This window comes from Erpetoichthys calabaricus, chromosome 12 (genome assembly GCF_900747795.2).
Source record: "Erpetoichthys calabaricus chromosome 12, fErpCal1.3, whole genome shotgun sequence".
NCBI classification, from domain to species: Eukaryota; Metazoa; Chordata; class Cladistia; order Polypteriformes; family Polypteridae; genus Erpetoichthys; species Erpetoichthys calabaricus.
This window is the reverse complement of record NC_041405.2, coordinates 141,384,497-141,412,189: the sequence shown is the minus strand read 5'-3', so window position 1 is coordinate 141,412,189 and position 27,693 is coordinate 141,384,497. Positions and strand designations below refer to the sequence as shown.

Sequence of the window (27,693 nt, the reverse complement as noted above, 5' to 3'; positions counted from 1 at the left end):
ACACTCAACGCTTCACGGTGTTAAGTCACCGGTCATCTGCCGTTTCCCATGGTCTTTGAAATAATTATAAGCCAGCAATACTATTGCTGATTAGCTAGTTTTTTTCTAAATTTCATTAAATAATTCTTTAAACTGTGAAATATTTGAATTTCAGCATTCGCTTTTGCAGGTTTTGGATAACAAACATACCATTAGCTGCGACGTGCAACCAGATTTGGAATCAAAAGAACCAAGGCAACGCACGCTATCAATGCGATGCAAGCGCAGCCCACGATTCAAAAAATTTCTCTGCCTACCTGTTTGTCTCGTCTGACAGTAGCTGAAAAGCAGCATCAGGAGAGAGCAGCCTGAAGTAGTCCAGCAGCGAGCCATGCTGCCTTGTGAAGTCCGGTAGCCAGTTCGGCTCCCACGGATCAATGTCTGGGTATTCCTCCCACGCGAACCTTGCTGTAGCTGCATCGGCTGTGCGAATGCGTTCAGCTGGCAGCCGATCAGCTGGTGCGGCATCGGCTGGTGTCCGATCAGCTGATGCCGGCTTCTCACTCTCTTGCTCGATTCCTGATCACTGTCAATAAAATCCGAATCTGAAAAATCAGAGTCCGACTTGGTGATAATGTGCAAAACATCGGCTGCCGAGTGTTTTCTTTTCTGCACTCGCTTCGCTCCCTTGTGACATATCGATGCCATCTTGCCTTTGTTTACATTTCGCAACTCACGCACACGCAAGGATTAGTTGCCGAGTCAATGAGTCTAGCATTTCTTCAAGCACAGAGGGAATGCCCGTGACGTGACAGTTAGTTTTGTCGCTATTAACAGCTGACTGTCGCCCTCTATCTCTGATAGCTGTCAAGTTTTACCCTCAACTTATACGTGGGCCATAACAAATTTCGTAATTTTCGGCTTAAAAATACACTTGACTTATCTGCGAGATCGACTAATACGCGAGTATCTACGGTATGTACTATTCACATTTTGTTAAGAATTTCAAGGACCTTTCAGTATTGGATTTTGGCTTGTTCATTTTTCATAACTTTCCAGGACACGTACGAACACGGCCATCAATCTGGTTGCAGTTTGTATATAACAAAATGCAGAAAGAATAAATTAATACAGGCAGATGATACACAAAGGATCAATTTTAGTTATCTGGTCAGAATGTGCATATTAGTTCACACCTATTTGTGCAAAGAAAAAAGGCTAAAGTTTATTCCCATACAAAACCAGACAAGAAGGATAGAGACAGGATTTTTTTGGTGAAGCATTAGGACTTTCTCCATTTGTTTTCCCTAGATGCACACTGACAACTCTTAACCAATACTCATGTCTGAGTATATGCCGCACACTGACAACTCTTAACCAATACTCATGTCTGAGTATATGCCATTTTTTATGTTTGATCTTTAACCAAGCTGACCTAAAACAAAATAAATTAGAATATGGTATTCAGGGTTCCCATCCACTTTTTTTCACCCCCATTTAAACAATGGGAGTAAAGACTGGGTCCTGGGTATGCTGTTAAACTGCATCTTGGGAGCTGGTGGCAGGATTGGCACTCCAGCCATCGTAAGAACTTCATGCAGCTCTGAAATGGCAGACAGGACTCCTTTCTTCTCTTTCCGCGGTAGTAGCTCTGCTGCAGCTGCCCACTGGAAGGCTGCTCGCATAATTAATGGAATAGGGGAAGGCCCTAAGGAGCTTCATCCCCAGAAGAGTCGAAATCACCGGAGAGCCAATAGAGTCAGGCCTGTTGGGAAGTCGGAACCGGTGTGGTGCTGAAGTAACAGCCGCTGCACGGCAGCGCTCCCATCCAAATTTGAGGCAGCCCATTTGGGAAGGCACGTGGAATGTCTTGTCCCTATGGCATGATGATCATCTTCCTCTGCTGTCGGAGATTTGTAAACTCCACATTACAGTGGCAGCACACTCCGAGGTTCGCAGACCCATGACTGGACAGATCTCATCAGGTGGGTACATCCCTTATTGGTCTGGTCGCTCCGATGGCAGTCATACTCGAGGAGTAGCTATTGCTGTGGCAGATCAGTTATTTCCGATGGTGTCTGATGTCACTTCTATTAATGAGTATATTATGAGATTCAGATTAAGGAACTCTCCTGGTGCCTTATTTGTTGTCTTGATATAGGCTCTGACCACAGTGAATGATGTCTCGGCAAGGGAGACATTTTATTCGTAACTGTGCTCGGTGTTTGATGGTTTTCCATGAGGTAACACTCCACTGGTCATGGGCAACTTCAATGCGGTAACTGGCATTGACAGGGTTGACTATAAGGATAGTGTCAGTCTGTGTGACAGTGGTGAAAGTGGCTCCATGTTCCTTGACTTTGCAAAAGGTCAGGGGCCACAGATCACTGGATCCTGGTTCCAGCACCCTGAGTCGCATCCTTGGACTTGTTACTCCAATACTGGTGGTGCAGTGAAGATCATCGATCACATCCTTAATGGGCAGATGCTGGAGACTCCTACAGAACTGCAGGGTCTATAGAAGTGCCCAGTTTGTGAATTCGGACTAGCGACGTGTTGTTTCTACTCTGAAGATCCAGCTTAGGTCTAGTAGGCTTCCACCTTCTAGGAGAATGAGGTAGGACCTGGCCAGACTCCAAGAACAGGCCGTTTCTAATGAGACTGCACACAGTTTGTTGAGAGGTTTATTTCTCTCAGCAGTGACATTCATGTCTCTAGTCACTTCACATGAAGCCAGTAGATGGAGTGGGAGAGCATGGGAGGTCAGGTGTGTGGTGCTCCCAATATCTCTACAAGAGGACAAAGGTCCAAGTACTTCCTGTTTTGTTATATGATTGTGAGGAATGGACGCTATCCAGTGACCTGAGATGAAGGCTGGACTCCTTCGGTACTGTGTTCAGAGAATCCTTAGGTAGTGCTGGTTTGACTGTGTCAAATGAGCGGTTGCTCGCAGTGTTCCGAATGAGGCACATTACCCGTATTGTGAAGGAATGTCACTTACGGCAGTAGTTCCCAAAGTAGGGGTCGCGACCCTCTGGGGGGTCGTGAGACATTGGGGTTGGGGGGGGTGTCGCGAGATGATTTCCAAGAAATCAAATACTTTTTAAAAACTTTTTTGAAATTACATTTTTTAGAAATACAAAACATAAACATATATCCACAGATATATCAAACTCTCCCCCGCTACTTGTATTCGTCAGATACAGTTTTGATGGAAAACTTAACGAGGACATTCTGTTTTGCACCCCACTGGAGGGAACGTGCACAGGCGAGGACATTTTCACAAAACTTGACAACAAACTAAAAGAAGATGGACTGTCTTGGAGTGAGTGCGTCGGTGTGTGTACAGACGGTGCTGGAGCGATGCTGGGGAAAAAGAAAGGTCTTAAAGCAACACTCTTACAAGTGGCGCCTCACGTAAAATTCACGCATTGTATTATACACAGAGAAGCTCTTGCGAGCAAAACACTTGACCCAGAATTTAAACGTGTTCTTGAGACTTCGATAAAAATGGTCAACAATATAAAAGCGCATCCACTCAATATCAGACTGTTTGCCACTCTCTGTAACGAACTGGGATCGGAGCATGAGTGCTTGCTTTTCCATACAGAAGTCAGGTGGCTTTCGCGAGGGAATGTGCTCTGCCGCCTGTTTGAGCTGCGGGACAAAGTGCGCTTAATTCTGATGGAGCATAGGTCCCAGCTCGCTGATCACCTCACTGATCCTGACTGGTTAACAAGGCTAGCGTATCTGGCTTGCATATTTGAAAAACTGAATGGACTTAATATGTCATTTGAAGGTGAGAACACACACATAATTTCACTAAATGATAAAATCCACGCATTCAAGAGAAAACTTGAGCGCTGGACTGAGCGAGTTGAAATAGGAAGGATTGATATTTTTTCTGAGCTGGATGAATTCATGGAGGAAAACGAACTGAGTGTTAACATAGTGAAGAAGTCTATCACATCCCACCTTCAAGCCCTCCTGGAACACTTTAACAGGTATTTCCCAGAGGAAACAGCTCCAGAACAATATGACTGGATAAGGTCACCATTCACTGTAACGAGGGCAAATCATCTGACATCGGACATGGAGGATGCATTGGTTGAACTGTCATGCGACTGAATGAACCTTGAAGACAATGTTTAATTCCAAGACTCTGGATGAGTTTTGGATTTCAGTTGAGAGGGAATACCCACAACTATCCAAGGCCGCTATGGATGTACTGATGCCGTTTTGCACTACCTACTTGTGCGAAAAGATTTTTTCGGCACTCACGTACATTAAAAATAAATACAGGTCACGACTGAACTTGGAGGATGATCTCCGAGTCGCGGTCTCCAAAATTAACCCAAGAAAGGACTTGCTGTGCTCCAAGCATTGTGCCCACCCATCTCATTAGGTGAGGTGTTTTGTTGAAATTAAACGAATGAGTAAATAACAATTTTTAAAAAAGTTATATGGTTGTTAGAGCGTTATGTTCTTTTTTGTTGTCATGCTCTTGTTTGGATAGGATATTTTGTTGAAATTAAACAAATGAGTAAATTACTATTAAAAAAATTATATGGTTGTTAGACCATTGTGTTCTTTCGTGTTGTCATGCTCATGTTTGGATAGGCCTATTGGCGCATGTGCACCGTTGCGTGCAACATTTGTATATTTTAACCACGTCCGAGGATAGTGGGGGTCACGAGTCACTGGCACGGTTATTTTGGGGGTCGTGAGCTGAAAAGTTTGGGAACCCCTGACTTACGGCACTACAGCCATGTGACACAATTCCCCGAGGGTGGTCTGGCTCGTAGAATCCTCATTGTCGAGTACCTGAGGGTCTGGACCAGGACAAGGGGACACCACGTAACACTTGCCTGCGGCAGATAGATGGCCATTTCCAGAGGATGTGACAGGACCAAGTGTCTGCCTGGGGGGCTGCTAACCGGCATGCTGAGCTGTTTCATCGTGTTGTGGGTGCGGTAACATGCTGTACCAGTGCATGCCCCCCAATCTGCCCTGACCTGAAGCAGATTGGTTTCTCAATTCACCCATGATCGTACAGACAGTGAGAGGTTGAGACAGATTCTAATTCTTTCATTGCAGTAACCAAAACACAAAACTAAGCAGTAACAACTGCTTATATTTTGAAAAAAAAAAAAAATTCAGGGTTGCAAGTGTCCATATGCTCGAGTTCAAAAACTCAGAACCACCTGTTGGATGAACTAAAGTTAGAATTGTGTGTAGACAACACACTTGGATGCAACCTTGTTTTGTCTGTGACAGAAGTGGAGTTTAATCATATTGCAAGGGGATCACTATTGAACTGCACTGTAAAGACACTTCAAACTCAAATAAATTGTCATATATACACGAAATATAATGAAACTCGACTCACAAGTCTCATGGACTAGTGACAGCAGAACAATGCTATCTAGAGACAATGAATACACCACACTTTAAATGCAACATCACACAGTATGCATATGGCTAGGCAATAGGCCTCAAAATTCAAATCAAAATATTTTTGGACCAAATATCAATATACAATATGCATCAATATTTTTTCCTATCCAATTTTACTCAAAGTCATGCAGTTATATTGTTTTTATATTTAATTATTTCTATCTGCACAGTAGTACATTTATAGGATTTACTTTATACGTAATAGCAAAGGAATAAACAAAAATATACACATTATCGCAAGAAATGCATATAAAAATTAAAGGAAATTTTTCTGACTGTACTTAGGTAGTGTAGGAGTAGGTGCTTTAACTACTTTAGTAGATTTACCATCAAATAAAATTAAAACGAGCATATTGCAAAATTTAAGCTATGTTTTGTAAACAAGTAAACCGTGGCAAGAACAAGCATTCAAGTAACTTCACACGCAAACTACTTACCGATTACTAGATATACCAGCAGACCAAAGAACTGTACTCTCTTCCATTTGTATAGATCAACGGCTTTAATCACATCAGCAGTGATGTCTGTGGTAATACAAACTTGGTGCGCATCATCTAATTTCCATGCTTTAAGCACACTTCTGAGCCCAAGCGCAATCGTTTCTCCGGTATGGTCATCCGACACATAACTTGTCTGAAGACAGACGCTCTTCACCTCGCAGTTCTCAAGAAAATGGATCGGTAGGCTCATATATGGTTGCTTGTGTGGATGCTAGGGATCGCTGATGCCCCTTAAACCCAACAGACAGACACGCAGGACACGGTAAAAGCACCAAGATGATATTTTTAAATTATTTTCTTCCTGCACAGTGCCTCCAAAGCACCACAGCCACAATAAACACAATATTCTTTCTCTTCCAGACCTCCCAGCAAGCATTGTACACCTCCGCCCGACTCAGGCTCCTTTAAATAGTCCTTGACCCAGAAGTCCTTCTGTCCTTCCGTCCATGTGACTTTGAAGTACTTCCGGGCTATGTAAATAGTAGGGAATCCCCAGTCTCCCTGCAGGGTCTCCTGGCGGCACCCATGGTACCCAGCAGGTCTGTGTTGCAGAGCTCCATGTCCCATAATACCCTGTGGGCATCCGGGGCACCACTGCAGTCCAGGGAAGCTGCCATCTATCGTCTGAGTGGACACAGTGCCCTTGATAAGCTGCCTTCCCCCATTCTTCCATTACTGGGGTGTCCCGGCTGGGATAAACTAGCAGCCGTCCCTTACACTTGGTAAAAAGAGTCCACAGATTGCATGTGGTGGAAAAGTGACTTATGTTTTGAAGCCGATTCAAAATGTTCTCCTTCACCTCATCATACAGGTTGTGCTTTTTCGGCAAAGTATTTCTGACTGGGAAGGTCATACATGGGATCGCTCCCAGTAGTTTCTGAAATCCATGTTTTTCAACAATAGCAATAGGAACCATATCTTTTGCAATGTGGTATGATAAGGCAGCTGTTATTTACTGCCATTTGGAGTTCTCTTTTGATATAGTATGCAATGTGAGAATGTTGCGGTCAGTGTGGTTTGTTTTGCGGCAGTGTGGTTTGTTGTGTTTTGGGCAGAGGCTTTGCAAAGACTACTACAATCTTCTTACTTTGTAATGGGTTTTGTTTTCAAATGATTGAATGGGTTTGACATGTTGCTGTCTTTCGTTCCTACTTCCCTTTTGCAAAGTTTGTATAGAACAGTCTTTTGTTCTGTATCATTCTGTCTAAAGCCAAACCATTCCCAAACAACGGAAATTACATTTGTACCTTTTTTAGGCACTAAATCATCACAGACAGCACTAACCACTTCTGCCTCCATTTCAGCCATTGTTGCTAAGCATGAGGCGGCCTTTAGTCATATTGCCCGCATTTTTCAACTGAGCTCAGAGGGATCCGAGTGACTTCATTTTGACCAGTCACTGACCACGCTCGCTACACAAAGCAACAATGACTGAACAGCAATGAGCAACTCCAGGAATTGAGAATATATCAGTATACAAAACCAACTTATTTGGCACGGTTTAAAAAAAACGAAAATTAACTGGCAATTGTAATAACAGGACGGAAACAGGGAGACCTTGTACGCTGTTTACTCACAACTAACAAATCCAAATCGTAATCTGTTACAAAAGTCATAATCTAGGCAGAGATTCAAAGCGAGTCCGTCAGAGGACAGATGGAGAAGGTAAACAATGGGGCAGAAACACTGGAGTTTATGTGGGAGCAGCCACATGAAAACTAGGGAATTAAACTGCTCAAACATATTGCACAACCACTTCACAAAGTGCACAGGCAGCTAGTTATAAAGCGATTATATCTGGTTATAAAGCATGATGTTTAACCAGCTGCAGGTCTCGCTGGTAGTTCTGACTGTGGCGCGCTATATGCTATATATAGCATTTGTTCTTTTTTTATGTACATTATTTTTTTAAAGCTGTTTTTTGACAATACTTGTTTAAAGTGCTATATAAAATGACGTTAGCACAAAGTAAAATCAAAACTAATTTCCTCACACACCACAGATCTATAGCCGTGTTTTCTGACATTTTTGTCTGTCTGACGTTGCCTTGCTAACTCCGCCCACCACTGCTGATGTTAAGAGTTCCTGTTGCCAGATTAAATTGATATTAAATATATTACAGTAGTTTTATTTTCAAAGAATACATTAAAAAAAATTTGCTTATTTTGTGGCACTTGATAATACATCTTTCTCAAAGTCACCTTTTTTGCCAGCAGCAGCAAGTTTTCTACAAGAATTTAACTTTTCCTGTTTTCCAAACTATATTACCATGTAGTTTGTGCTAGTGAAGGGCACTCAAAGTGCTGGATAATACTATGTGTGTGGATGTCCTTGATATAGTTTTTATTTTTTTTATTTCGTTTAACTTATAACCACATTCAGTGCATTTTGCCTGACAGTAAAAGTACAAGACAAAGAAAATTCAATTGGCTCAGGGGGTGAATGTATACAAAACAGTATTACTATATGATTTCCCCCCCACCTCACCTATGCTGCATTCTAGCGTTCAAAGAAAAGAGACAGTTTTCAGCTTAGTTTTAACATTTATAATTAAACTATGTCTTTACTGAAGGCTTAGATGGCTGTTATTATCATCTTGGTTTTGTCCAGTTGCTAATATGTCATATGGCTCCAGAATATCAATTTTCAAAGGTTGTTCTGCATAAGGAAAACTGGTTTGTATGCTCACAAAAAGGCTAAAGTAAAGTTTTGATGAGTACATGTCATCCAGCCCAACAGTGATAAACCAGAACCACATAACTTTTTAAAAATAGCATCTGGTCATGAAAAAGGTGGCTAAAGTACTAATATCTGCTTCACATTCTTGGTAAATTTATTCAATTAATGTAGTATTCTCTGTCTGAGGAAAAAGTTCGAACCCTAGTGTGAAATTTACCTTTAAAATTTAGAGCCCAATGGTTCTTGTAGAATAAATTTTACTCGACATACTCATTCTCTTCATATTTCTAAACGCTTCTGTCATGTCACTGATTAACTGACATAATGTAGCTTCTTCAGTCATTTCTTACAGTTCACAATCCATACATCTGAAATCAGTCTCTCTACTATTCTCTGAAAATGCTTTAGCCCTATTGCACCAAAGACCAAAACTGCACACAGTATTCCAGATGAGGTCTCACCAGAAGCCTAAACAGCCTCAAAATAGCCTTCTTTGACTTGTACTTCGGTTATATAGTATGTGGTGTCAACATCCTATTATCCTTCTTAATTACTTGTGTACACAGGTAGTGAGTGAATTATCTTCTTCCCACCTTCCAGTACTCCACCGAATTGAAGACAACTTGACATGCTATTGAGAAACATCCATTAACCAGCACCTACAGATGTTATTGATTTGGTTTGCCCCCTCAGTAGTTCCTTGCTTGAACAGCCATTCATTTTTGATAACCCTGAACTCAATAAATGGTTTAGATAATGTATAAATGGATGGTTTAAATTACACATTAGTAATTCAGATTTAAATATTTCTACTTTTCATAATGTTGAAGTCAAAAAAGTGAAAAAACTTTTGAATGTGTACACGTTTTATGGATTCAGTTATATGGGAGAAGAATAGCCAAACAAGCAGTGCACTTGACATTTGCTATCTTCAGGAATGCTACTTTAGGATAAATATTGCACAGTACTACTAGTAGTTAAAAGTTTTAAAAATTGACTGCCTGCTGCATAAAGATTTTATATAGCTAGTACACAAAAAAGGGGTCAAGTTATGAAGACTGTTGAGGATGTTTATCATTTTGAGCCTCTACTAATGCGAGTGCAGTATTCTTTGGAGACAACAGCGACATCCCAAACCAGTCTGAAAATGACTTGATTATGCAGTGTACTAATATGCTACCACAATTGTGCCTTTTTTCCTAGAAATAATTCAGATTAATCCCATCCTCCCAACACAATAAATAAGTCCTACAACAAAAGAGATGAATAACAGAATTAATGCTGTACAGAGAAATCTGGCTTGCATTATTTTTTGAGTCATCTACTTAGTCAACTATAATACACATAACAGAACATTCTCAGACCTATTTAATCTTCAGAGCTTCAGGAGGACTGGAATTTATCCTGGCAGCATCCAGTGCAAGGCAGGAGCCAAACCTAGATGGGATTCCAGTACTTCATTGGGCTACCATTCGCAACCAGTCAGTGATTTTAATCAGTAATGGCCATTATACACACTAATAATACATTGGTGACACTTTTAAATCAATTTAATGGTAGCTTTAAAAAAAAAAAAAAAGTGTCAAATTTCTAATTAAAAACATGAAACTTTCTGGGTTACCCCAAATGTTTGGTTTAAAATTACAAAAAGTATTCTTGGAGTCAGTAGCACCATAAATTAAGGAATTGGAGATTTTGTGTACCGACTCCACAGCCCTGGACAGGATTGTTCTGAACTCAAAAATTGGAGAACCACTTCAACACTACCCTACCTATAAGGCAAATTTGGAACTGTTAATTAATATAACATGCAAATCTTTGGAATGTGGAAGGAAACCTAAAAGGACACAGAGAAAACCCATCCACCCAGGCAGAGGAGAGAACTACAATATGGACAGCAATTGGGCACAGGATCTGAATCCATGCAGAAGCAATTGCATCCTTCTTTAAACTAGAAGGCAAAACAGTCATTCAATATATAGTGTGAAAAGATTTAATATTCTACCAATACAAATTCAAGATAGTTCAACCTTTCTTATTGTGATCATTACAGTCAAAAATAAGTTTAATATAATGCCATTGTGGACTGCAGTTTAATGTGCACCACTGTGTGGCATGTCAGTTTTCTTCATGTTTACTTCAGACCTATGTTGTTATCGTATTATGCCATTTTAACAGTTAAATATAAACTAACAATGAAGTCTCTTTACTAGATGCATCATTTCACTTATTTTTACCCCCCACAAAAAAGCCTACTTTAGTGCTAAAAAACGTCTTTATTTATTCCCTTTGTAATGAGAAATCCAGCAAACTAACACCTTTTATTGGCCAACTAAAAAGATTTCAATATGCAACCTTGACTGATTCAAGATCACAGAAACACCACCAGGAAATTCATAAATGGGTAATGGTTTATAGAACCTTTGGCAGCCGAATCACATTTCACATACAAAACTGTGTCTCCTTCTATTTTAAACAATAAGTTTGGCATTTCTTTGAGTAAAAGCTAATTTCTTAACATTCATAGTATATATTAATTTGCCACGTAAAACTACATGCTAATGCTTTTTAAAATTTTTACAACTACCCTGCTCTTTTAAAATAGAGGTGGCCAAGGTTCAAATGGGAAAGCAAAAATCAATCTTTCCAAAAATGTCCAACTTAAAGCAGCAAAGGTTTCGATTCAAGAAAACTTGACTTCCACATTTCTAAGGTATGCTTGTGATAAAATTATTACTTCCAGTTTCTTTTTATTATCAGATTCTTGTTTCTATTTTCTTAAGGTAGATACATTTCCTATTCACTTGCCTTCTCACAGTAGCCACTGTGGTTGGATATTTGATATTTTCCACAGTGGCACCTCCAAATAACTTTCCATAACTTTATGCTGCATATTATCCTACATTTGTCTCTGCAGTTCTGCTTTTTCAATGATTATATTCGGCTATGGCCTGTAACAAATAGTTCTCTGCACAAAAGTGTGCGGAACGTCGAATATAGAGGCAGAGTTGTCAGTACACCCTGAAATCAGCAGATTTTAATATGCATCGGCTGTCACTAGTACATGTATATTCAAATCGTATTTTTTATAGGCAATGCCAGCACACAAACCAAATCGCATAAAGACAAAGAGGTTTAACAACACATGCACACACAAACATTGACGATTTTTTTTTTCTAAATTGCGCCTGCTGTTCACCTGTTACATTTTGTGTTATTTTTCCATATAGAGTGAAATTCATACTGAATGACCATGTTGTGTACATTTGTGACACTTTGATACATATAAAAATAAATCTGAACTGACTACACTGTGTTAGATTTTTTTTCAAAATGTCTCAGGTTTTTGAAAGAGTCAAGGCCACCTGTAAGTCGATAAGTGTCATACACCAAGTATTAGGCACTTTCTGTGGTATGCTGCATGCACACAAAATTAAAAAAATAAATAAATAAATAAAAATACACTAATATATTGAGGAAATGGAAAAAGGCAGAGTGTGATAGAGCCAAACCACAATGAAAAAAACTGAAGTACCACAAACTAATTATTGAATGTTATAGCACATACTGTGTGGCTCCTGCGGAGGATATGACAATAAAAGAACCAAGGACAACGTTTTTGAGTGAGTAAACATGATTAATAAGCTTTACAGTTTCTTCCTGGTAGACAGGCGATGAAGCTCAGAACATAAGAACATAGTTCTGAGTTGTGATTCACAGCAATTTTAAATAAATTATTTTTAATCACACATAGTGAAGAACTGCGAGTTATCATAAGGGTGTCATTTTTCCCAGTGATTATTGTCTACTTTTCTACAGAATAAAGACAACAATTCACATCAGGGCATCAACATTTAATAATATGAATAACAATGCTTGAAGATGACTTTTTTTGGTGAAATTACACCCCGAGGCTGAAAGGTTGCCAAGGAGGTAGATGATCAATGAAGTCAAGTGCACAGCTACTTTACTTTAAAAAAAAAAAAAAAAAAAAATGCATAAACCTCATAAAAAAAAAAAAAAAAGAATAATAAAATGACAAGCTGTTTCACAATAAATGTGTAATCACAAGATGAAGATCAATACTCGTTGACACTCGAGGCTTGCAGTCCTTTAAAAGGTCTCAGGAATGAACGGATATACACAACATACTTGTACACTGCTACAGACATCGTCTTCCACCATGTAATACTATAGTAGCTGATAAAATAAGCACAAAATGTATCCTTAGTGGGTCAATCAAGTGACAGGTTACTGAAACCTCTGAACAAATAAATACACATCGAGAAACACTATCATTACTTGCTTTTGGACTCTCAAGACATACCTAATAAAATAAGATGAAAGAAATCTTAAACTATACTAACTTTCTGTTTTCTATTGAACTATTCCTTTTCTCTGTCTTTTCTAGATGCATCTTCAGAAGGCCAAATAGTCAAAAAATGAACAGATAATACTATGGTCTGCAATTTACTTCCATTTATCCTAACTGCAGTGTTCAGGTGACTTTGCTCAGAAATGTTACTACACCAATTATGTTTGGAAAAACGGTTTAAGAAAAGTTTAAATATACTCAAGTTTTTTTTTGTCTCCCTTGCATTTAAAAAAAGTATCCTGAATTAAGGCACTTCGCAATTGTTTTCGCTTTCCGAGCAGGGATAAACATTCTGAGATACATCCAAAAGATGAGATCCAGATGTGAAAGCTTCCAAATGCTTTTGTGCTCATATCATAAAATGATATATAAATTCTACCTGGACCTTAAAAGAATCTCCACCCAAAAATGGTATTTTTTTTTTATAAAACGCTACTTAGCCCATGTAGTTATTAGTAAAAACACTAATTTATAAAAATAAAAAATAAAACTTTTTATCTCAGGATGTTGTGCAGAAAGGAAAATTTTCTGATAGGATGTAAATCAACAGTGACCATTGCTGGCTAACAAATAAACAATATAAAAAATGTCCAGGCTTTCAATTGAAAACAGGACTCTTGACCAACGAATGAAGAGGAGAGGCAGGTCTTCATTTCAAAAGTGTGAAGGACTGTCCTGTTTGTGCATTACTTTCATTTTTCCAGAGTTATTTGTTTAACAATATTTTAGCCACATTTACATGCAATCTGCACATTGTGAGCACTGGATGACTTGACATGTGGACTGTTGGGACATTTTTTATAAAAAAAAACCCTAATCATGTCTATTTATTAATTGTCTGCTGTTGTCATTTACAATGGAAAGAAAAATTAAAGTACACCTTATGAGATAGATTTAGGAGTCGTAGTGGACTCGACACTGTCAACTGCCAGATAGCATTCTTAATGGCTTCTGAACGCTATCAGAATGTTAGGTTATACAGCACTCGGATGTGCAGAGTACAAGTCCAAGGAGGTTATGCTCAAATTTTATAATGCATTTGTGAGGCCTCATGTGGAGTACTATGTGCAGTTTTGGCCTCCAGGCTGCAAAAAGGACACAGCAGTGTTAGAAAAAGTCCAGAGAAGTGCAACAAAGCAGATTCCAGGGATACAGGGAATGAATTATGAAGATTAAAAGTGCTGAGCCTTTTAAGTTTAAGCAAAACAAGATTAACAAGATTTAAACACGACTGAAGTGTTTAAAATTTATGAAGGGAATTAGTACAGTGGATCAAGACTGATATTTTAAAATGAGTTCATCAAGAACATGGGGACACAGTTGGAAACTTGCTAAGGGTAAACTTTGCACAAAAGTTAAAGTTTTTCTTTACACAGAGAACTATAGACACATAGAATTAAGCTACAAAGAAGTGCAGTAGACAGTAGGACTTTATTAACTTGCACAACTAGACTAGAGGTCATTGAAGAAGAATTAAGTGGATAGGACTGGTGAGCTTTGTTCGACTGAATGTCCTGTTCTGGTGTAGATTGTTCTAAAGTATTGAATCCCATCCTATTAGAAACTGTCCTTTCTCCGCAAAAACAGGAGTTAAAAAATTCTCTTTGCCACTTCTACAAACTAAATGGGGTAACAATGCAAAAATCAAAACAACAAAAAAACTAAAAGCTAAAGCAGCAGCAGCAGAGGTCAGAAAGGTTTAAATCTTATACCACCACCAGAGTTTTTGTCTGCTTAACTTTCAATGTTCACTTGATAAAACCATTACAAAAGGAGAGACAACCTTGAAATTGTAAAGAAAACAATCAAATCCCTCTCTAATGTTCAAAAAGAATTAAAAACTCGCCTCTCAAAACATTATTTAAAATTCTGAGCTCTAAAAACTGTTTTTCTAAGTTTTAAACTGCATGATTAATTCTAACTTTTCTGAGTCAATTCACTTTGTCCTTTAATGTAGATCTATCCTGTTTAGTCAAACGTATGGATTCACATTTCATCCTAGTAACAATCCTGCAAAGAGCAGCAGTGCTAACTATAATACGAAAACGCTTCCCATCCACCTTGGTTTTTATTACGCCTAAAGTGATTATATACAGTCAATTTGAGCTTACGATTAAACAATATACATTAGTTGCATGAATACCACTTTTATTTGAGAGTTCCAACGGGATTTCAATACAAACACTTAGTAAAATTACAGTGAAAAAAATAGGTGCCGAGGACGAAACGTTAGTGCTAACTGCTGCATATAATAACGGCGAGGGTTATTATGGGGCTAAAGACGGATTCAAGTCATGAGCCACCACTGGGGACATTTCTTTAGTACGTAAGATCAAAGTTTGCAGCGAGACTCCAGATTACTTTCCCAGCAATGTAAATAGAACTGTAAACATCGAAGCAAAGAAAGAGGCGCAAGTTGAACAAGTTATTTGGGTTCTCGATGAACATACGCCAAGCAGTAAGAAGTGAGAGCGCCGAACCGTACTGGGGTATATATCGCCGACAACACGTCTGCAGTTGAATTCGGCACCCCTGTAGTCGCATTGAGCCCCTAGGACCGTTAAGAGGGGGCAGGGCAGCACACCTGGGACACTATTGTGCAGTTATGCACAGCTGGCCGCTACTGCCTATAGCGCACTATGTGGCAAAGCGGAGCGATTGCGATGGAAGAAGAGCCTGCCACCTCCCCCCTCTTCTTCCCGGGCTCCTTCGGCGCCTCTCACTACTCCCATCTACCAGCACGAAACTCTCGGAGCCACAGCACTGTGAGAAAGAGTCTGCCGAGCGCGACTAGTCGTGCCAGCTCAAACACTCTGCTCCCGTTAGTGTTTTGCCGCGATATGTTCGTCCCCTACCTCCCAGCTCACTCACCTCCGCCATTCCGTTTCTGCGCAGGCTAAGAGAAGTGCCCGGATGCAGCCCAGTGATACAATAGGCGCTGTGGTTTATTGGTTGATAACTGATAGTATAATGATCGGGGCGTGGCAGCTGGCCAATAGCGCGCAGGCGCGGAGGAGGTGCATGCGGCAGGTAGCTAGGGAGCCGCCTAGGCGTCTAGTTCACTCTGTCCGGCACGTGCCGCATCTCATGTGAACTGGGGTGATGTGGGAGCCTCTTCTGCCTAGGTGGTCGCGCTGACCATGCTGGTTTTACGGGCCGTCGCTCCGCAGAGCAGGTCCGGCTAACGTACGGGCACTACACTTAATGTGAAGTGAGCATGGGTTCAAGATGCTAGTGTAGGTGCATTTTGGAGATATATATTTGCTGCATACTGTAAAAGTTCTGAAATTCAAAATTACATTTTGTGCAGCACAGGACAACACTGTGGTTGCTGGTGCAGTTCACAGCTGACTCACTAGATTACCCTGAGTAAGTCCTGTAACCTGCATGCATGGTCCGATTATTGAGAAAAATAAATAAATAAAATAAAGCAATGTAACAAGTACAGGAGACAGAGGAAGGGAATTAGCCATTTTACTGTGACTGCTGTGACTGGCCTAAAAAAGTTATTTTGGCTTCTTCTGTGGCCACTTCCTTAACACCAATCAGTCTCTGCATCTCCCTGCTCATCCAGGATCAGAGGCAGCCTGTATGCCACTCTTTCTTCCGACTGTGAGCTCAACCAAGGCCAGGGACCTCATGCAAGACTCTCTGACAGTTACGCATCAGGGCTGATGGATTCTAGCATCCGGGAGACGCGTCCAAAGAGCCTTATAAGTGTTGTGTCTGACTACCCCGGACAGCGAATTGGTGTACCCTGCTTGAAGAGAGCGGTTGTGAGCAAGATCAAGGGGTCTGACAGTATTAGTGTTAGAACAGTTCTCAGTCTTGGGTTGTTAGTCGGTTCTTCTCCCAACCACAGTCACCAGTGTAAAGTATGGGGGACGGGGCTTGAGAAGATGATGAATGGAATTAGCCACTTTAGCCCCTTTGGCTTCTTCATTGGCTGCTTTTGCCATACTGTTCTAGTGTTTTCTATGACTCTATACATTCCCAACTGCCTAACTCTACCACACTCTTATGGGGGGGCTGGGAGGCAATCCATATACCTTCTCCATGAACTGACCCAAAGCCAGGGTCCACATCCAAGATTCTCTGGCGGTTAGTGCATCAGGGCTGATGGACTCTAGCAGATGGGAGACAAGTCCAAGGTTCTGTCTTTGTGCCATGTCTGCACTGCCCAAATGCTTATTGAGCCGCTTTTATGACTGCTTCATAGGTGGTTCCACCCCCTCATACAGGTCCTAGCGACCTGAGGAGTGTGTCCCTCTCATGTCTGGACCCAGGGGAGTTACAGTATGCAAGCAAAAGGTATTTTTGAATAAGTGGATTGCCATTTAGTGTAGAAAGAATGCTGTATAAAATAAATGTGGCTTATGGGCAACCTGTGTGTAGGTTTATGTGCCAGTTTGTATGTGTGAAAATGTGCATAGAATTCAAATGCCAGATTACGAGGTATAGGTAGGTCTGCTCCTATTCATAATACCATTAATGGCATTGAGTATGAAAGATTGCATGCTTCTGGTTTACCTATAAGTCTGTACTTTTTCAAAGGGAAAGCCATAGCTACTGGGAAATCGTGGATAGGCCTGCTTAATTTTTTAATACTGACTTGTGCAGATTCTGTAAATATTCATGAAACTGGCATGTCTTCATCTGTTTAAATCTGCCCAGGGCAGTATGTGCAATGCAAGCATAAAGTTCAAAAGGCCAGACTATACAGATTATATCTTCTTCTTCTTCCTTCGGCTGCTCCTGTTAGGGGTTGCTACAGCGGATCATCTTCTTCCATATCTTTCTGTCCTCTGCATCTTGTTCTGTTACACCCATCACTTGCATGTCCTCTCTCACCACATCCATAAACCTTCGCTTAGGCCTTCCTCTTTTCCTCTTCCCTGGCAGCTCTATCCTTAGCATCCTTCTCCCAATACACCCAGCATCTCTCCTCTGCACATGTCCAAACCAACACAATCTCGCCTCTCTGACTTTGTCTCCCAACCGTCCAACTTGAGCTGACCCTCTAATGTCCTCATTTATAATCCTATCCATCCTCATCACACCCAATGCAAATCTTAACATCTTTTGACTATGCAGATTATATATGTGTGAATTTCCCATTGGGATTAATAAAGTATCTATCTATCTATCTATCTATCTATCTATCTATCTATCTATCTATCTATCTATCTATCTATCTATCTATCTATCTATCTATCTATCTATCTATCTATCTATCTAAAAGTCTTCATAAACATGTCATACCAGTATGTGTTGGGGGCTAATAAGCAAACATGCAGGCTGCTGTGACCACTGTGTTTAGTTTTACTTAATAATTTGGACAGTATGTGTGTGTTTAAGACCACATCACATTAGATATTCCTGTATGTGTATTTATAGTAAAATCAGAAAGCAATTAAAGTAAAAGTTAAAGTCAAAGTGAACTTTATTGTCATCTCAACCATATACAAGTATACAGATAGACGAAATTGCGAAGCTCAGGGTCCACAGTGTAACAACATGAAGTGCCATGCAAATAATAAATTAAAAATAGAATTAAAATTAAGATTTAAATTTAAAATTAAAACACAAACAAGACAAGACATTGTGCAAAGACAAGACAAAGAAGTAGCAGCAATATAGATAGAGATAGATAGATACATACTTTATTAATCCCAAGGGGAAATTCACATACTCCAGCAGCAGCATACTGATACAAAAACAATATTAAATTAATGAGTAATAAAAATGCAGGTATAACAGACAATAACTTTGAATAATGTTAACGTTTACCCACTCAGGTGGAATTGAAGAGTCGCATAGTTTGGGGGAGGAATGATCTCCTCAGTCTGTCAGTGGAGCAGGACATTGACAGCAGTCTGTCGCTGAAGCTGCTCTTCTGTCTGGAGATAACACTGTTTAGTGGATGCAGTGGATTCTCCATAATTGATAGGAGCCTTTTTTTTTCAATATTGACGTGTAGTTAGCAATATGAACAATTGATGATGCAATGTATGGTATTTGCAATCTAGATACATAAATTTAGTCAATAGATATGTAATATAATAAATAAATAAATAATAAATAATAGATATAGATAATACAGAAATTATCAGTGTATGATAATAGTTGTTTAAGACGTGTGTAAACAATGACAGGTCACAATGTTTCACAGCAGAAGGATATTAAGAGTGTCAAAATACTTAAAGGTCAGTATGAGATTTTCAGTTCTTTTCTACCTGCACACTCGTCTTTGCAGGAAAGTGGCTTGCATGTATAAAAGTTCTGTTTTTAGAGGTGGTTGATGCCGTGTGGAAGATTCCAGGTGGCAGCATGGTGTTAAGGAGTCTGACAGCTTGGGGCTAAAAACTCTCCTGCAGCCTGGCAGATCTGGCTTTGATGCTGCAGTATCTTCTCTTGGATGGCAGAAGTGTGAAAAGTCCATGTGAGGGATGTAAGGGGTGCTGTACAATGCTGCAGGTCTTGCGGACACTACGTTTGTAAAATATGTCCTGTATTGAAGGGAGAGGCACCCCAATAATGTTCTCTGCTGTCTTCACTATCCTTTGCAGGCGCTTGCGGTCGAATATGTTGCAGTTGCCATATCAGACAGTGATGCAATTAGACCCCTTCACTTTCTGCACACTTTATTTTGTTGTAGATTTATTTTTAAATAGATACATTTGACATTTTTACCCATCAATCAACACTCAATATTCCATAATGACAAAGTGAAAACATGAATTTCCCCTTGGGATTAATAAAGTTTATCTGATCAAATTTTTCAGAGAGGTTTGCAAATTCATTAAAAATCAAAACCTGAAATCTCTCACAGAGAAGAATCCAGACCCTTAATTCAGTTCTTTGTAAAAGTTCCTTTGGCAGCATTCCCAGCTTCGAATCTTCTTGGGTTAAGTCTCTACAAGCTATGCACACATGGATTGGGGCAGTTTATCCCAGTCTTCCTGGCAGATCTTCTCAAGCTCTTTTAGGTTAGTTACGAAGTGTGTGTAAACTGTCATTTTCAGATCTCTCTACAGATGCTCTGTGGGGTTTAAGTCTGTATGCTTTGGGTCATAAGCGTGCTAAAAAGTGAACCATCATTCCAGTCTGTGGTTTTGTGCACTCTGGAGCAGGTATTCTTGAAGGACCTCTCTGTATTTGGCTGCATTCATCCTTCCCTCAATTCTGAAAAGTCTACCTGTCCTATTGCCGGGAAGCACCCACATAGCACCATGTTGCCACCACCATACTTCACCATAGAGATGGTATTAGGCATGTATTGAGTAGTTCCTGGTTTTCGGCAGACAAAGAACTTGGAGTTCTACTGAAAAAGGTACATTTTTGTCTCATCAGACTAGAATATCTTTTTCTTCTTGCTCTCAAAGTCCTCTAAATGCCCTATGGCAAATTTCAAGCAGGAGTTGGTAACTCTGCCAAACACCCCCAATTGTTGTTGAGTGCTGCTGAGATGCTTGTCCTTCTAAGTCACGTATTCCAGTTATATCCTGATCTTGTGAGTCACTTTGGATAACACGGTCAAACAAGCATATAGTAAAGATAATGCTGTACAATGCAGTGTGCTAAGTCTGTATAGGATTGGTGTGCCAGTGTGAGTGGAACTCTGATCTGGAATGCCATGTTATATTTGTATTCTATGGGTGAGACTTAATAAATGTGCTGTGCCAGTTCTACACAAGGTGGCATGGCTACTTGTGCCCAGAGAACAAGCCTCCTTACATTTATAAAGATACTGTAGGGAACATATATCAAAGTCTGTATGTGTTTGAAATTGCAGCACACGTAAGTCTTTATAGGTCCTAGATGATGATGATGATTATGATGATATACTTTATAACCCCCAATGGGAAATTATCTTTTTGCATGACCTTTGGGGGTCAGTAAATGACTGTTTGTGTGTGGCTACAATGCTAGCTGATTGCTTTCAGGGTATGTTTGTTTAAATTCGTAATGCTGAGGCGCACAATTGTGTGTGTGTGTGTGTCTGTATCTGACAAGTTTTAGCACATGGATGTCTGAATATTTGTATATTGTCAAAAACCAGGTTATTTATTTTGCCTCAGCATGAAAATAGTTGTATATTTTTATCTGCGCTCTTCTTAGATCCAACAGCCCATCCTTGAAATAAATCTTATAAGCTCAATGTACCAGTGCTGAAAGCATACATTGGCATCTACACTCTATGTTTCAGGTGATTGTGGGTGTTGGTGTCAGACACTTTGCTGTTTGTTACTGAGTCAGCCACTTTTCTGCCAGTTTCATCCAAGTATGAGTTATTGTGTTGTTCAATACAGTACAATGCTCAGTTGACTTGTATGTGAACAGCCTGGTGCTTGCCATTCTAGGGGTTCGCTTCACATCACAATACAGTTTTGAATTGTATATATGTTGTGTTAGTATTAGGGTGTAGTGGCTGATCTATGAGGCCAGAAGCCATAAACCCAAAAGTTGAAATTCTAGCCCTTCTGCTCTTAATTACCTGAGCAAGTCATTTCATCTGCTTGCAGTCCAGTTGTACAAATAAGTATCTCTACAACAACTTGACCACTCCTCAGTACATGTCTGTTCTTCCTATTACAGTTATATTATCTCGACCACCTGTTGGTGGTATTTTTGCCTTTTTTTTTTTTTTTACAGATTTGAACACATACTGTTGGTTGCATGGGCAGCTGTTGTGGTTTCTTACCTGCTGCCTTTCCAAGGTCATTGTATTCCACGTGAAATACTTACTCAAAAATGAGCTGTTTAATCTCTAATTTATTTTTAATAGCAAATAAGCAATAACATTTTCAGACCTGATTATACTAATTCAAGGTTGTAGGGGTTTGAAGCCTGTGTGAAAACCAGGAAACAGCCCGTGGCTGGGCACCAGACCATTGCAGGGTTAACTGACACTCTCATGGGGGCTAATTTAGAGTGCCAGATATGTCACCTGTACATCAAGGGGTCCTGGAGGGTTGCAGTGGCTGCAGGTTCTTGTTCTAACCCAGCTGCTTAATTAGGAACAACCCTTGCTAATAAGGCCTTTAATGACATCTTGGGCACAGCCATCAGCTATGTGTCTGCTTGCGGAGAGAGAGTTGACCTTGTTGAGAGGTTTTCTTACCTTGGCAGTGACATTCATGTCTCTGGTGACTCTTCCTGTGAAGTCAGTAGACGGATTGGGAGAGCATGGAGGGTCATGAGGTCACTGGAAAAGGGTGTGTGGTGCTCCCGATATCTATGCAAAAGGACGAAGGTCCAAGTCTTTAGAGTCCTGGTGCTTCCTGTCTTACTATATGGTTGTGAGACATGGACGCTATCCAGTGACCTGAGACGAAGACTGGACTCCTTTGGTACTGTCTCTCTCTGGAAAATCCTTGGGTACCATTGGTTTGACTTTGTGTTGCTCATGGAGTCCCGAATGATGCACATTACCTGCATTGTGAGGGAGCGTCAGTTACGGCACTACGGCCATGTGGCGCGTTTCCCCTGAGGGTGATCCGGCTCATAAGATCCTCATTGTTGGGGACCGAGTGGCTGGACCAGGCCAAGGGATCGCCCACGTAACACCTGGCTGCGGCAAATAGAGGGTCATTTCTGGAGGGTAGGACTGGACCGCGTGTCTGCCTGGGGGGATGCCAACCGGGATCCCGAGCTGTTTCGATGTGTAGTGGGTGTGGCAATGCACTGTACCAGTGCATGCTCCCCAACTTGAATTGACTTGACTTGCTAATAACAGGTTTGATTTAATATCATGACTTGTTAGTGATTTAACTCTGCAATGTCAGGTCATTCTTAAATTGTAGATATTTTTTCATGATATCATTCCAAATGAGTTGAAGTTTAAAATAGGTGAGTCATTTTCAGTTCTTTACTTTCTCTTCAGTTTCCTCCCGAGTATTTTATTTAAACAAATAGTGCATGATGAATACGCACAGGGGTAAATGGACATACAGTGCATCCGGAAAGTATTCACAGCGCATCGCTTTTTCCACATTTTGTTATGTTACAGCCTTATTCCAAAATGGATTAAATTAATTTTTTTCCTTCTACACACAACACCTCATAATGACAATGTGAAAAAAGTTTACTTGAGGTTTTTGCAAATTTATTAAAAATAAAAAACCTGAGAAATCCCATGTACATAAGTATTCACAGCCTTTGCTCAATACTTTGTCGATGCACCTTTGGCAGCAATTACAGCCTCAAGTCTTGTTAAGTATGATGCCACAAGCTTGGCACACCTATTCTTGGCCAGTTTCGCCCATTCCTTTTTGCAGCACCTCTCAAGCTCCATCAGGTTGGATGGGAAGCGTCGGTGCACAGCCATTTTAAGATCTCTCCAGAAATGTTCAATCGAATTCAAGTCTGGGTTCTGGCTGGGCCACTCAAGGACATTCACAGAGTTGTCCTGAAGCCACTCCTTTGATATCTTGGCTGTGTGCTTAGGGTCGTTGTCCTGCTGAAAGATGAACCGTCGCCCCAGTGTGAGGTCAAGAGCGCTCTGGAGCAGGTTTTCATCCAGGATGTCTCTGTACATTGCTGCAGTCATCTTTCCCTTTATCCTGACTAGTCTCCCAGTTCCTGCCGCTGAAAAACATCCCCACAGCATGATGCTGCCACCTCCATGCTTCACTGTAGGGATGGTATTGGCCTGGTGATGAACGGTGCCTGGCTTCCTCTAAATATGACGCCTGTCATTCACACCAAAGAGTTCAATCTTTGTCTCATCAGACCAGAGAATTTTCTTTCTCATGGTCAGAGAGTCCTTCAGGTGCCTTTTGGCAAACTCCAGGCGGGCTGCCATCTGCCTTTTACTAAGGAGTGGCTTCCGTCTGGCCACTCTACCATGCAGGCCTGATTGGTGGATTGCTTCATTGCTGCAGAGATGGTTGTCCTTCTGGAAGGTTCTCTTCTCTCCACCGAGGACCTCTGAAGCTCTGACAGAGTGACCATCGGGTTCTTGGTCACCTCCCTGACTAAGGCCCTTCTCCCCCGATCACTCTGTTTAGATGGCTGGCCAGCTCTAGGAAGAGTCCTAGTGGTTTCGAACTTCTTCTGCTTACGGATGATGGAGGCCACTGTGCTCATTGGGACCTTCAAAGCAGCAGAAATTTTTCTGTAACCTTCCCCAAATTTGTGCCTTGAGACAATCCTGTCTCAGAGGTCTACAGACAATTCCTTTGACTTCATGCTTGGTTTGTGCTCTGACATGAACTGTGAACTGTGGGACCTTATATAGACAGGTGTGTGCCTTTCCAAATCATGTCCAGTCAACTGAATTTACCACAGGTGGACTCCAATTAAGCTGCAGAAACATCTCAAGGATGATCAGGGGAAACAAGGGTGCACCTGAGCTCAATTTGAACTTCATGGCAAAGGCTGTGAATACTTATGTACATGTGCTTTCTCAATTTTTTTATTTTTAATAAATTTGCAAAAACCTCAAGTAAACGTTTTTTCACGTTGTCATTATGGGGTGTTGTGTGTAGAATTCTGAGGAAAAAAATGAATTTAATCCATTTTGGACTAAGGCTGTAACATAACAAAATGTGGAAAAAGTAAGGTGCTGTGAATACTTTCCGGATTCACTGTAAGCTAGATGGAGGAACCGCTGGTACCTTTGTTATCTTATATATAAACGTCTACGTGTGGAAGTGTGTGTGTCTGTCTGGCTCAGAAGTGAGAGGTGGAGTCAGGGTAAGGGCTCCGCCGCAGAGGAAACAGAAACTCACTTAGCGGCTAATATACAAATGAAGCGAGCACGTCAGCTAAACGAAACCTCCTAGGAGAAAGATGCCCAGAGTAGTTCCTTTCAATTACCTGACACCTCTACATTTTCATTTTTGTTCTGATAATTTCAGTAGTTTCTAGGACCCCGGGCTTTTTACAGCACGGGCTTACGCAGCTCATTGCTAATAAGAAGCAGTTAAAATCAGTAAATGTAGCCATTTAAGACTAAAATAAGCAATGAAGGGTCAGTCAGTCATTGTCCAACCTGCTATATCTTAACCCAGGGTCACGGGGGTCTGCTGGAGCCAATCCTAGCCAGCACATTGTGCAAGGCAGGAACAAATCCCGGGCAGGACACAAGCCCACCGCAGGACACACACACACACACACACACCAGGGACAATTTAGAATCACCAATGCACCTGACCTGCATGTCTTTGGACTGTGGGAGGAAACTGGAGCACCCAGAGGAAACCCACGCAAACACAAGAAGAACATGCAAACTCCACGCAGGGAGGACCCGGGAAGCAAACCCAGGTCTCCTTACTGCAAGGCAGCAGTGCCGCACCGTGCCACTAAAACATAGTTATAAAGTGAAAACATTTTGTCTGGGGTGGCGTGGTGGAGTTTGCATGTTCTCCCCGTGTCTGTGTGGATTTCCGCCATGTGCTCTGGTTTCCTCCCACAGTCCAAAGCCATGCAGGTTATGTTCATTGGCGGTCCTAAATTGTCCCTAGTATGGGCTTGGTGTGTGTGTTTGTGTGCCCTGTGGTGGGCTGGCACCCTGCCCGGGATTTGTTCCTGCCTTCCACCCTGTGTTGGCTGTGATTGGCTCCAGCAGATCCCTGTGACCCTGTGTCAAGATATAGCTGGTTGGATGATGGATGGATGGATGGATGGAAACATGTTGTCCAAAAGTAATTTATTACAAATCAAAAACTGAAATCTCTCATTTATAGAGTTATTCAGATCAATAAGTCAGTACTTTGTTGAATCCCATTTGGCAACATTCTTGGGTAAGTCTCCACAAGCTTTGCACACCTGGATTTGAGCGGTTGATCCCATTCTTCTTCATCATCCCTGGCAAATCCTCTCAGGCTCCATTAGATTGGATGGGAAATGTCTGTAAGTTGCCATCTTCGGGTCTCTCCACAGATGTTGTATGGGGCTAAAGTCTGGGCTTCAGCTGGGCCACTCAAGGACACTCAGAGAGTTGTCCCGAAACCACTCCTTAATTGTCTTGTCTGTTTGCTTCAGGTCATTATCTCACTGAAAGGTGAACCATCACCCCAGTCTAAGATTGTGTGAACTCTGGAAAAGATTTCCTTTAAAGGCCTCTCTCTGTTTGGCTGTACTCATACTCCCTTCAGCTCTGACCGGTCTCCCTGCCCCCGCTACTCAGAAGCACACCACAGCATGATGTTGCCACCACCAAGTTTCACCTTAGGGATGGTGTTAGCTAGGTGATGAGCAGTGCTTGGGTTTTACCAGACGCAGAGCTTGGAGTTCTATCCAAAGAGGTCAAGTTTTGTCTCATCAGACCAGGGATTCTTTTCTCTCATTCTCTTAGAATATTTATATGCCTTTTACTCAAGAGTGGATTGATGGAGTGCTTAGGTGATTATGATCCTTCTGACAACTTCACCAATCTCAATAGGGGACTTGTGAAACTCTGCTAGAGTGACCATTGAGTTCTTGGACACCTCCCTGATCAAGGCCTTTCTTGCCCAGTTTGGCCAGCCAACCAATTCTAAGAAGAGTCCTGGTGGTTTCAGACTTCTTCCATTTCACAATTAATGAGGTCACTGTGGGAGGCTGGGAACACTCATAGCCTTAGAGATTGTCCACGTCTACAAAAAAATTCCTTGGACTTCATGGCTTCGTTTTTGTTCTGACATGCAGTATGAATTATGGACCTTGTATATACAGGTTAACGTGTTCCTTTCTAAATGATGTCCAGTTTTACAAAGGTGGACTCCAATCAAGCTCAGGACAGTGAAAGCTAGCAGGATGCACCTGACCATGATATGGAGTGCCATGGCAAAGTGTCTGAATGGTTAGGAATGAGAGATTTCACTTTTTATTTTTAATAAATCTGCAGACCTTTCCTAAACAGGTTAATGAGTATAGATTGAAGGGTAAAAATGGCAAAGTTATCTATTTAAAATTAAATCTACAGCATAATAAAGTGTACAGAAGGTGAAGGGCTCTGAGTACTTTCAGAATACATTGTATGTTCTTTTATCCAAAGCAGCTAATGAGTCTCTTCAATGTAGTACAGTTCTTTCCAGATTTGTATGGCAGTAGGGCAGGTGTAAAAGCTAATCTACACCCTTGTGGTTTATAGTCTGACACCTTATTATCAGGACAGTGTCTGGTTTGCACTGCTGTTTCCCCTTTCTGATGCCATCTGCACCTGACCCCACCCAAGTCATTCTGTTGCTGTGCAGTATTACTTACACTGCAGCCACATGAGGGATAGAATAAGAGAAATAAAAAGTCTAAGCTGGATAGATATCCTCTTACATTATATATAGTGCCTATACATCAGAAATATGTAATAAAATTATTATTCAAAATTTTTGCCGCTTCAAAGTGGATGTATTCAGTAAGTTTTTAGGCTTTTATTTTCTAGTAGTGCTTTATGCCCCATGGCCTCTATTATAAAATGCCGGCACAGGCAACATATTTTTATAGCCTATATATACAGAAAACTCTTAATCTTAGAACACAACTTTACATGGCAAATGTATATGTAAAATGTTTGTGAAGAAATTACTTCCAGTTGAAAAATATTGAACTTATGCTTTAAAGCAGTGTTCTCAAATTCCAGGCCTGGAAGGTCACAGTGGCTGCGGATTTTCATTCTAACCCTTTTCTTATTTAGTGACCAGTTTAACTTCTTTTGAATTAATTTTAATTGATTTGTTTTTTAAGATTTGTTTCCCTGAATTTTTTCATCGTTCCTCT

General features: G+C 40.8%; 3 protein-coding genes across 6 annotated transcripts in view; 1 reads left to right on the top strand and 2 right to left on the bottom strand.

Moving 5' to 3' along the window:
• The window catches only part of LOC114662759 (mesoderm induction early response protein 2-like), a 54,037-nt gene extending 38,069 nt beyond the window's left edge, over nucleotides 1–15,968 (bottom strand). For all 4 annotated transcript variants that reach the window (XM_028816412.2, XM_051935289.1, XM_051935290.1 and 1 more), the window contains exon 1: nucleotides 15,862–15,968. The gene's annotated coding sequence lies outside the window, so the exon portion shown is untranslated. The remainder of the gene's footprint in view (nucleotides 1–15,861) is intronic.
• Nucleotides 1–27,693, top strand: part of ap3d1 (adaptor related protein complex 3 subunit delta 1) — a 1,136,182-nt gene that overhangs the window by 783,589 nt on the left and 324,900 nt on the right. The window lies entirely within an intron of this gene.
• theg (theg spermatid protein) overlaps nucleotides 1–27,693 on the bottom strand; it is a 455,045-nt gene that overhangs the window by 399,249 nt on the left and 28,103 nt on the right. The window lies entirely within an intron of this gene.